The sequence below is a fragment of the Zea mays genome, chromosome 1, assembly GCF_902167145.1.
Source record: "Zea mays cultivar B73 chromosome 1, Zm-B73-REFERENCE-NAM-5.0, whole genome shotgun sequence".
Taxonomy (NCBI): Eukaryota; Viridiplantae; Streptophyta; class Magnoliopsida; order Poales; family Poaceae; genus Zea; species Zea mays.
Genome location: NC_050096.1, coordinates 130,706,267 through 130,721,263, shown reverse-complemented (window position 1 = coordinate 130,721,263; position 14,997 = coordinate 130,706,267). Strand labels below are relative to the sequence as shown.

General features: G+C 44.9%; 1 long non-coding RNA gene across 1 annotated transcript; it reads right to left on the bottom strand.

Moving 5' to 3' along the window:
- Nucleotides 1-831: 831 nt before the first annotated feature.
- On the bottom strand, nucleotides 832-1,180 carry LOC103638642 (uncharacterized). Its single transcript, XR_558951.2, has 3 exons — nucleotides 1,154-1,180; nucleotides 1,021-1,065; nucleotides 832-935 (listed from the first exon to the last, which is right to left on the bottom strand). It is a non-coding gene; the product is annotated as an uncharacterized lncRNA (long non-coding RNA).
- Nucleotides 1,181-14,997: the final 13,817 nt, after the last annotated feature.

Here is a 14,997-nt window from a genome sequence, read left to right as displayed (position 1 = left end):
TGACGTGTCAGCTGAACTGGCGAGTGACACATTTTATAGTAATGCCAAAACGCGTGTTAACAAAAGTAGAAACAATAATATAGCCACGTTTGTATTGTGTGCCTACGCATATCAATACGTTATATAGTAACGTCAAAGTGTGTATTAAGACCTGTAGAAACGATTTTGTACATACATCTATATTTGTTTGTAATAATATAGACACGTTATACTATAACACTTTATTACGTGCCAAAAAATATGTTTTCATTTATATATTTATATATATAAATGTGCATCGAGATGAATGTTAAAAAAAATCAAATTATAAACCCTCAATAATATTGCTTTTGGCCTTGGCAAAATATCAAGAAGCTAACTAACTCGATAGCAAACATGTTCAGTAACTGCCAATTGTGTTCACAAAGAAGCAAAGCCAAAGTGGCAATATCATACAAATATCACTTAAAAATTTTAGTAACTACTAGAATCTAACTGATTCACTTTGCAATTATACTAGGCTTCCCATCTAGATTTGTCCATGCCATCTAGCTTTGTCCACGTGCTGCAGGTACCAACTTGTTGCAGGTACAAGATGAGCTTCTAGCTTGCTTCACCTATGAAGCATGTGTTAGATCAATAACTCAATTTGAAGTTGTTATGGGGACACATGTACTATTTCAAATAAAAAAGAAACTTACATGTGTAATTGGCCAAGGAATAACATAGCCAATAGCATCAATTAGTGTACGAATCTGATTAGATGGTCTAGGTACCTCCTCATTTGTAATATTGCCAAGTTCAATATTTTCAAGGCCTTCAACAAGAACCCCACAATATTCTGTTCCAAGCTTTGCTCCTAATATTTCTCTTTGGCTATCTGTAGTCACTAACTTCCCTTTGGCCACAACTCTGCCTTTGTTTATCAGTGAAATAAGGTAGACTTGCTTTTGTCTCTACAAATTACAAAACATGAACATATGATCTTTTGGTAAAACAACATCATAATTGGAAAGAAATAAGGCAAATATAACCACATACTGATTCTGATATGCCCATGCTGGCAGCTTGAACCCTTCGAGTTCTCTATAATAAACATCAAATCATAGCATCACTTAATCAAATTATGTTTTATATTTTAATTGAAACAATAATACAATTAGCTTAGACATACCATGTTGTGCAATATAGGATCACTTGGTAAATTTGTGACTACATTGCCATCAAGTTGTGCCTCCTACAGGCATAGTTTCACTCAATTATTATAGAAAAAGAAAATTATAAATATTAGATTTTAACAGGGAATGTAGACGAACAAGAACCAATTACTGAACCCTAGAGTTGCAAAAGAAAGCTAATTAATTAGGCAACTAAACTAAAAGGGAGTTTTTAATGCTTTTCACTTAAGTTTATATAGGCTAAATAAGACGGATTAACAACTGAATGAAAGCAGAGTACATGCTACTTCAGTACTTCTTAAAAACTACACAGAATCAAAGAGCAATAAATCAACAGGTGAAAAGAAACTTTGCAAAAACGGACTTGTAGATTTTTGGAAAGTTGAACAACTTTCATGTATGGAGAATTCCAAGTTTTAGAGGAAAAGTTGGAGTAAAAAGCTTAATTCAGTTTTGAATCAGACTTGAAGTTTGCTGAAAATAATATCAACTATCTGTTTTTGGGCCTTCATAACTTTTGATTTATAAACAGTTTGAAGATGGTCATTATAACAAAGTTATAGGGCCACATGAGGAGTACAAGTTTTGTTAAGTCACCTAGCTCTAAAGTTATATGGAACTTGGTGTAAAATTAGTCCAAAGTAGAGCTAACAGAGTTTCTGGATTTCAGACTTAGTAGATTTCAGAGGCTGAATTTCAGTATTTGGATCCAACTTTGGGCCTTGATATTTTGGAATCCAGGGGGTTGTGGTTAACGAACACTATACTAAACTCGTAGAGAGATGATAGAAGAACAATTCTTATCAAGTGATATAGCCCCAAAGCTATATGCTACTGGTAGAAAAGATAGTCCAAAGATTGATTGGCAGATTTCTGAGTTTTCAGACTTACAACAGTAACTGAACCTGAAGTTAGTGTTTGATAGCAGTTTTGGGCGCTTGTTTGTGACTAATCCCTAAGTATTTGGGCTGAGAGATCCATAAAGGGATTGAAGACCGTATGTTGGTGAATCACTTTCCTTAAGTGAGCTTGACATAACCCCATGCAAAATTTGGAGTAAAGCTTGCCTAAAAATGGACTGTCAGTGTATTGGGGACTTAGTGGTTCAGAGCTGAAACTCTGAAAAACAGCCAATGGTGCTCTGTTTGGAGCTCAGTTGTGATTAATCCATATGGTTTTAGACCAAGAGCTGTATAGCAAAATGGAAGACCATATATAGGAAAACAAATTTCTTTAAGTAAGATTGGTTTGGTGCTACACAAAAAAAGGAGTAACAGTGGCTCAAATTTGGACTAGGTGGCTGAATTCTGAATTTTCAGATTTGGAATTGTATAAGTCTGAATACCTGTCTGTCTGCTCCACTTTGAGGGCTTGTAAGGGCTGTTCTGTGTAGCTTTGTGCCAGAATGTCTTAAGCAAAGTTGGAGAGGTTGTATCCATAAGCAAAGTTTATTAAGGGACCCTGGCTTGACATTGTGTAAATTTGAAAGATTTGGGCACCCCAAAAGGCCTCTGTCGAAAGGGGATGAATCAACTAAACAAAGCTGAAAATGGGTTCAGGAAAACAGAAATGGTAATCAGATTTTGTAGTCAACTTTTGGATGCCATAACTTCTATTCTAGGAGGTTTGGGTCTATGAAATCTGTAGACTTGGTAGACCTTGGACTAATAAACAAGTTCTATTAATAGTGATACACCTCGGGGTCATAACACACTTAAATCGGAATAACCTGTCAGTCCTTCAGATCTAGTCTGATAAAGTCACTTAACCAGGGTCAAATACCACAATCTCACACGAAGGTGTGTCACAGAAGAAATACAATAAAATAGGAAGACCTCAAATTAAAGTACTGAATTATTACATAGATCGGAGTTTTTCAAGTAGCTGATAAACGTTCACAAAATAAAATGCAGCGGATAATCGATATCGTCGGTAGCGAGGAAATGGGCAAGGCCTAGCCCACTACTCCTCCTACTCCTCTCCCGTGGGAGCAGCATCCCACTCGACCGTCCAACCCGGTGGCAGGCTAGTAGGCCAAGTCACACGATCAACCATATCCTGAAGCATACCTGCAAAAATTATGCCACAAGCAAGGCTGAGTATACTAATACTCAGCTAGACTTACCCGGTGTGAGGAAACTACTCCTCTACCTCTAGAACATGAAGTTGTTTGGCTGAGGAGTTTGGTTTGCCAAAAGCACTAGCTGTATCTAAAATCAAGTTTTAGCTTTTCAATTTCTAGCATCATTAGCTTAACTAAGTTGGCTCCTTCTAAGCATACATGGTAGCAAGCATTTAGTACAAGCAACAAGTTATCTCAAGTAATCCTCATTTCACTTCTTACTCAATGTAGTACAAGGGGTCAAGCAGTCTCATTAGCTGCGAGAAGCAGACGATTTGAATCGAGTTTTTATCCTTGCAAGGTAAACCTAAACACACGACATGTCAGGGCACACCGTCCCCACACACATCAATCGTCCCCATCGATTCCCCGTTCGCGGCTAGGGCTCACCGCCTTGGCATACAATGCTCCACTGATCTCGGTTGCCGCCGTGCAGTGACCGCACTTGTACCCACCATAGCTACCATGGGAGACCTAGTCTCAGGACAAGTGACGGGAAAAGTCTGCGCCCGGCTTCACTCAGGTACTAGGTTTACCGGTTACCCTATTTCCCGACATGTGTTTAGTATGTTCAAACGCTTGACTCAGGTATCCACACATTAATCCTTAATTCCTTTTCCCGTCTCATGGACAAGGCATCCTCCCTGGATCCAAGTCCATAGACCGTCATAGATCCCGTTATCAAGATGAATACGATTAATTCCTGACCTCGCGCGAGTGCTAGAAAAATCACTCGACTTCTACTGATATCCTAATTAGCAAAGCAGCTACCCGACCTAGCATACTAGTATCCATCTCAAAAAGGAATCCTAAGTTCATGCAACTAGAGGTTTCAAGCAACTCCTACACTTAAGTGCACAATACAATCCTACAAGCATTAAGTGTAGTAAAGTAGCATATATAAATACGGTTATGCATAAAACCGGGGCTTGCCTTCAATAGCTGGGGCTGCGGGGAGATCCTCAATGGCAATCTCGGAAGCTTGCTCCTGGTCTTCCTCGTGGACAGCTCCTTGCTCGGGAATGAGCACGTACTCTCCGTCAGCTAGATTGCAGTCTAATGAATGCAATGAGTAAGATATATGCATGGTATGATATGTAATTTAGCAATTAAACTTTGATGGTGAATAATCTACTTAAATCAAGTAGAGCTTAATCTTGCTACAAAAGAGTCTTGTGGTATACTTAGCAATTTAGGGTCAGCTTAGTGAAACTAAGTGGTAAGTCTATTTTGGTGTTCCATTAAATCCTTTTTAATGTCCTCGTGAGAAATTATCAAGATTTCTAGTTGAACTTATTGGAGCGAGGTTTATTATTTTCCTTTCTTCTTCTTATTTCCTTTATGTTTTTAAAGTGGGTTTGAACTACAAGTTATCTTAATAAATTTCCAAAAAATCTGTAAAAATTATTCATTTGAGTCTACGACTTTGCAGAAACCCCCTAGGGTTTCTGGAAATCGAACCCGCGGTCCCTCCCTAATGGAATAGTGGCCACGGAGAAAGAAAGAGGTGGAGGGGCTTACCGGCGGCGAGGTTGCTCCTGTGAGGTGGTCGAGGACGTAGGGGAGGTCTCGAGGATCATGGCGATGTGCGGGTCGCCGTCGGGGATGGTCGGAGTCGGCCGGTCCACGTGCGCAGGCGGACATGCTCGTCAGCGGCGAGGAATCCGACCTACTCACGGCGTGATAGGTCAATTGAACAGGTCAGAGAGCTTCACGTGACGCTAGGGAAGACGTGGGTGCAAGGAATTGGAAAAAGACTTACTGGTTAGCTCGGTCCACGCGCGGCGGCGGAAGACCGATGTCCGGAGAGGGTGGAACCGCCTCCCCGGTGAGGCAATGCCTCGGCTCAAGCTTGGAGAAGCTTCACGACTTCACTGGGAAGCGATCCAGGGGCTTGGGTGAGGCTGGGGTTCAACAGAAAAGGCTGGTCACGACGGCCGTGCTTGGGCAGAGATGGCGGGCGGTGGTGCTTACTTCCCACGGCGAGCTCCGGTGATCTCTGGCTCAGGCGAGGCTCTGGATGTGCAAGTGCCAACGGCTAAGGCCTCTGGAGGCATTTATAGGCGAGGGTGAGGAACAGACGAGCGGGGCGGGGCGACCACGCGCGGGGCGCGCGCTGCCGCGGCCAGTCCGCGCTCGGCCGGTTAGGCAAGCGATCGAACTCGTGGCTCTTTGCTTCTGCCCGAGTTCAAGCGCTCATAGGTTGAAGATCTTCGCGAATTTGGGCATGATCACTACATAAGATTTGCTCCCCCGACAGAGCTTTGTTGTTTATGTGTGGAAGTCGAGCGGTTTGGGGCAGTGTACAGAGAGTTGTCGTGACCCAAAGGTTGCAGTGTCACAAGGTTGAGTCCCGAGGTAAAACCGTGTCAAGAGCGTGTCAAACGGTGGAGAGAGGTTTCCAAACTTTGCCACGGCGTGTTCAAGGGAATTTGGCGCCACTTTGATATTTGGACATGTTTGATTTGAGTTTTGAAAAACAGAGAACGCGAATGATCTTTGGAAAGGGGCTGAAATTCAGATTTATGAATTTATGAATTTCCCCCAAGGCATTAGTTTAGGGGATGTTTTGGGGATTTTGAAAAGTTCAAATGGCAAAACTTCCTTACTATGCTTTGTTGGTTAATTAGTGAACTAAAACTTTGTAATTTGGTTTTTACCAAAATTTGTATTTTTCTCCCAAGATTTTTTCCCAAATAGCCTTTATGCTTAAATAGTTTACTTAGGACTAATTTGGGTTTGAGAGTTTTCCTTCCTTAAGATTCATGACAAGATTAAGGATAGTTTGAGAAGACTCATTATAAAACTTTGTTCTCATTTTTGATGTTTATCCCTTCATTTGGTTTACATGTGATAATGGTTTGGGTTAGCTTAAGGAAGAAACCCTAAGTGACATTGGGGTGTCACAGCCCTCCCCCCTTAAAGGAATCTCGTCCCAAGATTCGGGTCGGAGTCCTCCCAGGGTGAAGCAAAGGGTGAGACTTACTCGAAGTGGATGCTTTATTTATTAAGGCAACTGCTCTTCGAATGTCATTCTCTTTGCAACTTTAGAAGGAAGTCCTTTTAATTCTTGTCTTATAATTAATTCTCTTTATGATAAGATCATTCTTCTGAAATTTAGATTCGAAGGGCAGAAGGAAGGGTTGGGCATGATTACGTACCAATTTCCTTAGGCAGATAATCAGGAAAGTTGGAATGCAGAAATTCTTCAGTTTCCCAAGTAGCCTCTTCCTCTGAGTGATTACTCCATTGGACCTTATACATCTTGAGCGATTTAGCCCGAGTTGATCTTTCTTTGCAATCCAGAATCTTGGAAGGGTACTCTTGGTACGATAGATCTGGCTCTATCTCCAATTCTGGTTCTGCTATGATCTCAGTCGGCAATCGAACACACTTCTTTAGCTGAGATACATGGAACAAACTGTGGATGGCAGACATTTTTGGAGGTAACTTCAACTTGTATGCCACGGGTCCACATGCCTCTATGATGTCATAAGGTCCAATGTAACGAGGGGCTAACTTGCCTTTGATCCTAAACCTCTGCACTCCTTTGGTGGGTGATACCTTTAGATAAACGAAATCTCCCACCTTGAACTGGAGAGGTTTCCTTCTCTTATCATGGTAACTCTTTTGCCTGGCCTGAGCAGCTTCTAGATTTCTCCTGATTAGTTTGACCTTCCTTTCGGCTTCAGTCACTAAGTCAGGTCGGAAAACTTCTCTTTCTCCAGGCTGAGACCAATTGAGTGGTGTTCTGCATCTTCTCCCATAGAGAGCTTCGAAGGGTGCCATCTTTAGGCTGGATTGATAACTGTTGTTATAAGCAAACTCTGCTAAGGAGAGGTGCTTGTCCCAGTTCTTGCCACAATTGATTGCACAAGCTCTCAGCATATCTTCAAGAATTTGATTCACCCTCTCGGTCTGACCATCAGTCTGCGGGTGGTAAGCTGAACTTATGATTAGCTTGGTTCCCAAAGACTCTTGTAGTTGTTCCCAAAATCTGGCAACAAATTGGGCTCCTCGGTCAGAAACAATGGTCCGAGGCAATCCGTGCAAACACACGATCCGGTCAATGTACAACTCTGCATACTTTTGAGCCTTATCAGGGGTGTCAGGTGTGCACTGGGAGAAAATGTGCCAATTTCGTCAGTCGGTCCACAATAACCCAAATCAAATCATGATGACGAGAGGTGTTGGGCAGACCCACAATGAAATCCATGCTGATTTCATCCCATTTCCACGAAGGTATAGACAGGGGTTGCAAAGCTCCAGCTGATTTCAAGTGGCTTGCCTTTATCCTCTGACAGGTGTCACATTCCGATACATATTGGGCTATCTCCTTCTTCATTCTAGTCCACCAATACAATGGCTTCAGATCATGGTACATTTTGGTGCTCCCCGGATGCATCGAGAATTTGGAGAGATGGGCCTCATCCAAGATTTTCTTCTTGAGATCCTTGTTTTTAGGGACCACCAATCTGCTTTCAAACCACAATATACCCTTTCCATCTTGGCGGAAACATTTATACTTCTCGGTCTTCTGATGGAGGTTCTCCTTAATGATCTGCACTCCCTTGTCACTGAGCTGGGCCATGATGATCTGGTCTTGTAAGGCTTGCTCAACGGAAATGTGAGACAAAGCACCAGAAGGAATTACTTCAATCTTCATCTTGCTCAACTCATCACACAAGGTGTCAATACGAGAATCCATGTGATAATGGTTTACATGTGATAATGGTTTGGGTTAGCTTAAGGAAGAAACCCTAAGTGACACTGGGGTGTCACATCAATCATCTCTAGCCACTCTTGGCAAGGCTCTTTGAATTGTTTCTCAAACTTGAACCGATAGGGCAATTGAACAAGTTCATTCTTCTTCCTTGTTCCTTTCAGCTTCGGCATACTCCATTAACTCAACGTTAGAGACACCCTGTTGGCCTGATATTCTTGCACTACATCCCTAGTGCTGATATGTTCAGCCACCACTCTGAATTCTGCTACGACCAGCTGGCATGGTGACCCTGGCTTCTTATTGCACAAGGGTTTGGTCATCCCGAAGCTTAAACTTAGTGGGCTCATGACCATCGTCTTCAACTTCTCGCTCTTCTTCTCATCGGCCTTGATATAGAACCACTCACTCTTCCAGCCAGTTGACCACTTGGTGTGATAGCTGAGGACCGGATCATTCGTATCCTTGCGATACACGAAGTTATAACTACCAAAATTTTCATGTAGTTCGTCTTCTCTGCCCTTCGTTTGGTAATGTAGCTCATGCACTCGGTAAAAAGCTTCGGCATTTGGGTCCATCTCTTGCCTTCGAAGGGCCCAAATGAAAATGTTGAGCCTAACGATGGCGTTAGGGGTCAGCTGATGAAGAAAGATTTCATAATTATCCAAAATTTCTCCAATTATCTCGTTCAGCGGAAACCGTAATCCTGCTCTGAAAAAGCTTTTGAAAACTACCACTTCATCATCTTTCGGTGTCGGAGTGGTTTCTTCCCCGGCAAAACGAATAAGCTTCTTCTCAGCTTCTCCGAAGTTGCCCAGCTTCATCATCATGCGCATATCAGCTTCAGACACAGTAGATTTTTCAAAATCCAAGTGGCTGGGTTTTGAGGGGATCAAAATGCTATAATCCTCTTCTTCTTCGATAGCGTTTTCTTCCTCAACATCTTGTTCAGCTTTGGCAGCAGGTGCACCTTCAATGGCTCCATCCGTCACACTAGTCCCGATTGTCTCATGACTTCGGAGATCGAAGATGTCTCAGTGGCTTTAGTCTCCTCCCCTTCACTGGTCACCCTAGCAGTCGAGCGTACTCTCGCCATATGATGATGAATCCTTTGCGGTTTTTACAAAGCTAATGATTTTTACAGTTCTGACGAAGCTCTTTCTTTTGCCGAAGCTAATTCAAAAGAGATGGTTCACTCGAGAATGCAGTGAAAAAGCTTCGACTATGGTTGAAATTTTCAACAGCACAACCGTGCAATGGCAATGAATGTTGTGGTAACTTCACACTACCCGTCTGTTTATATAGTGCTGCAAGTGAGAAGGTGAATCGCCAAGTCGCCCGCACCTGCCGAACAGTCACCCACACTCGCTGAACGGTGGACCACTACTCGCTGTGTGGTGGGCCACCTCGCGCCCGGAATACTTTAATCGTTTCTCGGCAACGAGCTCAGGGAAAGTGTTTTTGGACCTTCGGCATTCCGAAGCCTTGAAGATTTTTCACGGATCAAGCTCGTTACGAAAAACGATCTAGCACCACGAAGGGGCTACTGTTGGGGGCCTGCTTCGTCGCCAAAGGTCCTTTAAGAAGAAACACTTTCGGAAGATCAGCACATAAGCAAATACAGCGCGAAGATACACGCCGAAGCTACCATCCAGGGAGCTTCGACATAGCGACATGCCTTGAGACGAAGGGCTGCATCGACTTAAAGAGGAAAAGACCAATCGGTCCATGATAATCTGTGTCATGATTGTAACTAGTTGTCGAGGACATAAATGTAATTTTGACCGGGCTGCGTCCCGTGCCTATAAATAGGTGAACAGTACCCCCGTACTGTTCACGCTGGCTTGTATTCGCTCATGCGTCACGCTTGGACTTTTGCTCCATGATAATATAATAAAGTTATATTAATAATGTCATATGATTATTCATGTTATTTCTCATGTTTCATATGCTTCTCCTTTCATTAACACATACCGTGATGATGAAGGTATGTCCTTCATGACCTTCGTCCGAAGATCGTTATATCCTAAGGGAAATAATGCTTCGAAGGACAAAGGACATTAACCATTAACCTCTTTTTGTGTTGCCATGTTCTTAACTCATAGCATTTGAGAACAAGTCCCCAACAAAGCTAAACCAAAAATAACCCAAACCAAATAGGTAAACAAGGACATGATAACAAAAGCTAGTCAATCCTTAGGTATAAATTGTGTAAATGCGGAAAGTGAATTATAGAATGTATAGGACATAGATAGGTCAAGGGACACTTGCCTCCACCAACCAGCTGCTGCTCAAGGTCTTCTCCTGCGAGCACTTTGGACTCCGTAACCAAACCGTTATCTATGCGAATGCAAACATACATCCATGTCCTTGAATTAGGAAATAAACAGTACACCATACAAGAAAGCAGATCAAATGAACATGCACATGACATATGATTTGCATTTGTAATTATGAGAAAGAGAAAAAGGAATTCGCAACGGCTAAAGTTAGAGTCAAGAAATACTACGTGTAGGTTTTCGCGAATAATCATTATAACATTTAATCCTACCTAGTCATACTGATAGGTATTAATCACATGCACTAATAGAGTTACAATTATTCCAATTGGCCGACAATAATTAAGTCGTCGTTTAACTACGTGAGATAATTAACGTGATCAATTCTCAGTGGAGTTCAACTACATGAAATAAACAACACGCTCAACGTGCATAAAATACACGGGGGTAGACGGGGCGTCTAGGAGGTAGACGGGGCGTCTAGGGGTAGACGGGCACGTCGCATGCACGGCGGGGCACTACGCTTCGCGTCGGGCGAGCAGGCCGCGCGCCGGGGCCAAGCCACGAGTAGGGGGGCCACGCCACACATGGGCACCACGACCACGCGAGCTGAGGCCGCGCCGTGTCGGGGCCACGCCGCCCCAAGCCAGGGCGAGCGTGTCGGGACCGCGCCGAGGGCGGGCGAGCCAGGACCGGGGCCACAACCGTGCTAGAGTGCAGCGGCCGCGCCGCGGGGAGGTGAGAGAGCACGCGCGCAAGGGTCGCGTCGTGCACGCCGCGCGGGGAGGGGCCGAGCCGGGGAGGGGGGGCGAGTACGCGCGCGCAGAGCCCGTGCCACGCCAGGGTAGGGGGCCATGCTGGGCCGTGCACCGCACCGGGGCGGGCATGCCGTGTCGGGGCCGTGCCACGCCGGGACAGGGGGCCACACCAGGGCCGCGAACAGGCCAGGGGGTCGCGCGCCATGGCCGCGGCAAGCAGGGGCCGGGACCGGGGAAGAAGAGGGGGCGCGAGGAAGAGGATGGGGATGGGGAGGTGGGGAACTCAGCGCGGGGACGAGGACGGAGCGGGCGATGATTCCGGGCAGCGAGGGCATCGTGGAGGGGAGAGAGAGAGAGGCCGTGGGCGACGTGTGAGGGAGAAGGGAGCAGGGGCGCCGGGCTAAGTGGAGGTGGGCGCACGCGGGCCCACCGAGCAGTGGCGCCGGCGGCGGTTACCGCCCGCGCGCTGCGCTCGTGGGGGACGCGGGGGGCGGTGGGGGTGGCTGGGCCGCGCACTGCGAGGCTGGCCCAGGACGGGGGGGAGGGTGGGCCACGCGGGGGGGGGGGGGGGAAGCCGCGACTGGCTGGGCCGCAAGGAGAGGGGGAGAAAAGAGAGGAAAGAAAAAAAGGTTTTCCCCTTTTAATCTATTTTCTAGATGCATGTTTCACAACTTCGCTCAACAAACAAAATAGATGCATGGTTTGGCATGGTGCAACAACCAAAAGATTTAACCCTAGGGTTTTACTTAAACAAGATGTTGAGCTAATTCTCGCTAGAACTTTGAAAAAGAACAAGGCATAGCGAGAAGAAAAAGAAAAAGGAAAGGTAACGCCCGAATTTGGTGAGTGCTGGAGAAAGAAAAAAACTAAACTCTCAAATTCGGGGCGTTACAAACCTATCCCCCTTAAAAGAATCTCGCCCTCGAGATTCAAGGTTGGTTAGCAAAGAGTTTGGGATATTTAGCCATCAGGTCATCCTCACGCTCCCAGGTTGCTTCCTCCTTGGAGTGATGACCCCATCTGACTTTGCACATTTTGATAGTCTTCCTCCGGGTGACTCTGTCTGCAGTCTCAATAATTTGCGTTGGCTTCTCGATATAGGTCAAGTCTTCTTGGGCTTCGAGACCCTCCACTGGCAAATGCTCTTCTGGCACACGCAGACATTTCTTCAACTGAGACACATGAAAGACATCATGCACGACAGACAAATTTTCTGGCAGACTGAGCTTATAGTCCACTTCTTTGCGCCTTGCGAGAATCTGATACAGACCAATATAGTGGGGTGCTAGCTTGCCTTTGACTCCGAATCTTCTCACTCTTCTGATAAGCAATACCTTCAGGTAGACAAAATCTCCGACTTCAAAACTCAGCTCTCTCCTTCTTGTGTTTGCATAACTTCACTGCCTTGATTGCGCTATCTTCAGATTCTCCTGAACCATCTTGATGTTCTCTTCGGCTTCAAGCAAAATGTCTGGCCCAAACACTTGGTTTTCTCCAGGTTGATCCCATTGTAATTGTAACACCCCTGGTGTTACTGTAACTAAAACTTGAGCATGGCATCATAAGCATTGGCATTGCATATGTTTGATACACTTAGAGTGCATTCACTAGGTAAAAATTTCAAACAAGTTGTATTGCTTTAGTGTTTTGCAAATAGAACCCTAGATAGGGAAGTTAACCCTAAATAGGGATTAAAGGGGTAAAACATAACCCAAATTGAGAAAACCTAAAAGCTTTAGGGAAAGAGTCATAAAATGTCCCCAAAAACAAAGCTGAATCACATTTATACCCTTGGGATGCCAGAAACCCTAATTGGAACCCTGGAAAACCCTAAAACCAAACCCTAGGGACTTATGTGCAAAATTAGTCCACTTTTGGACTAAAGTGCAAAAATCAAGTTAAATAAGTATCTTAAGTCATTTGGGTCACAAATATGTGAATTTGCAAGCCAAACCCTAAGTTTTGGACCTATTTGCAAAAGGACCCCAATTGTGATTCTTATGCTAAGTCTGAAATCAGTGATATTGGCCCAACTTTAGAGCTGTGTAGCTTTCAAAATAGTGAGAATTCATATTAGGTCACCACATCAAAATTATAGCCTAATCATAGGAGAACAACTTTGCTTAAGGGTGTGAGCATAGTTGTTAAGAAAAAACTGGAGATAATTGAGCCTGAAGTTGGACTGTCAGACTGCTTGAAGTCTGAAATTCAGATTAACAGTGGGATGACATGAACTTAGGGCTTGATTTTAAGCAAGATCCAGTGACTTTTTGTGGGAGCACATTGTAGCAAAGTCATAGATGGATTGTAGTTCTACAACTTTGCTGCAGATCATTGGTTATGTTGCCAAGTAAAATTTGGAGAAAATCGACCCTCAACTCTGGCTGTCAGAAGCACTGATGGAGCATTCCATGGTATAGTAAACCGAGTGGATCAGGACGCCAGCGCAGCCACTTTACCGCCGGCGACCGATTGCCGCCGTGATTCGTGCGACCGCCGGCCCACTTTGTGCTCTGGATGGTTGGATAGTGTCGCGGGGTCAAATATCTTCGCCGCCGGTGACCTGGAAGCCACTCCGGCTAGCCGTAGTTCATCTCCCCTGGCTCACCGCCCGCGGGTAAAGTTGGTCACCGTCGTCGTGCCATCTCCGTTGTCCACCGCGTGTCCTAACCGCGCCACCGCATCGCCGTGACTCCCTCTAAACTCCCCGTCGACCACCGGAGTTAATACCACGGCGGTGAACACGTGTTCACTGCGCCAGCGTTCTTCTCCCCCTCCGGCCGCCGCGCGTCCTCCCCAAATTCACCGCCCACCGACGAAGCTGCCTATAAATTGAGCCCCCGGGCAGCTGCGTTAGGTCATCACGAAGCCCACACACCCATTCATCCACTCGATTGCCCACCATAGCCAGAGAATTTCCCTTTTCCCCCAAACTGGTTTCCGCCGCCGTAAAACTCACCTCACCGCGGCCAGCCCTTTCCAGGTTAGTTCATCTCTCTCTCTCCCTTGTTTAAGCACCCTGGTTACTCCGTGATACTTACCAAGTCATCAATTCGAACTGTGTGACCACCAATCGTCGGGAATACGATTGCCAAGCCGCCATGCTCACGGCCACCGTGGCCAGAGCTCCGTAGTTGATCATAAGCGCAATTAAGTTAGGGAAAATGATCAAGGTAGCCTCGATTTCATGTCTACTGCTCGGGAACCCTAGCCGTTGCCCCAATCGGCCGGTCTACGAGCTCGTCGGAGCTCGGCCGCGCGTGAACGCCGTCGAGGTCGTGTTGTGCAAAGGAATAGAAGATGGAGGGCCTTTCTGTAATCTGTCAGTGATACATAGAAGCAGTGAAAGAACTCGTTCGCTGTTAGACAAAAACGCAAGGGCCGTTCTGCAAAACCGCCAGCGCGGGCGCGGGCGCGCGCACGCTTCTGCGTGGACTTGGGCCGCTTAGGCCAGTTTGGGCCCAACACTGTTGAGTCTTTTTCTTTTTCTTTTTCAGAAGAACTTGGGAAATTTGTTATAAAATGTAGAAAAATCCTAAAATTGTGAAACCAATTTTCCTAGGTTTCTTATTTTCCCTAGAATTTAATAAAAATAGTTTCATGATTTTTAGAGGAAATAAGGAATTTTAGGGCATTTAAAATAGCTTAAAGAAATAGTTCTGGATTTTTAAAAGATAAATGGTAATCCCAAAAATGTTCAAAAATTTTATATGAACTCCCCACATTATTTAGAAGCCTTGGGTAGAGCTTTAATTGGTTTGGACCATGTTTGATAACTAGAACCCAAAACCCCCCCTGCCCTTTGAGCTCCTTTACCGACTCCAGAAACCCTAAGTTCTCGGAGTTCCGTGAAGGAAAGTTATATTCAAGACTTAGATAATAAATCTTTATTATCTTCACACTCTCATGATCATTACATGGCATTCATTCTTATATATGTATATATATATATGGTTAT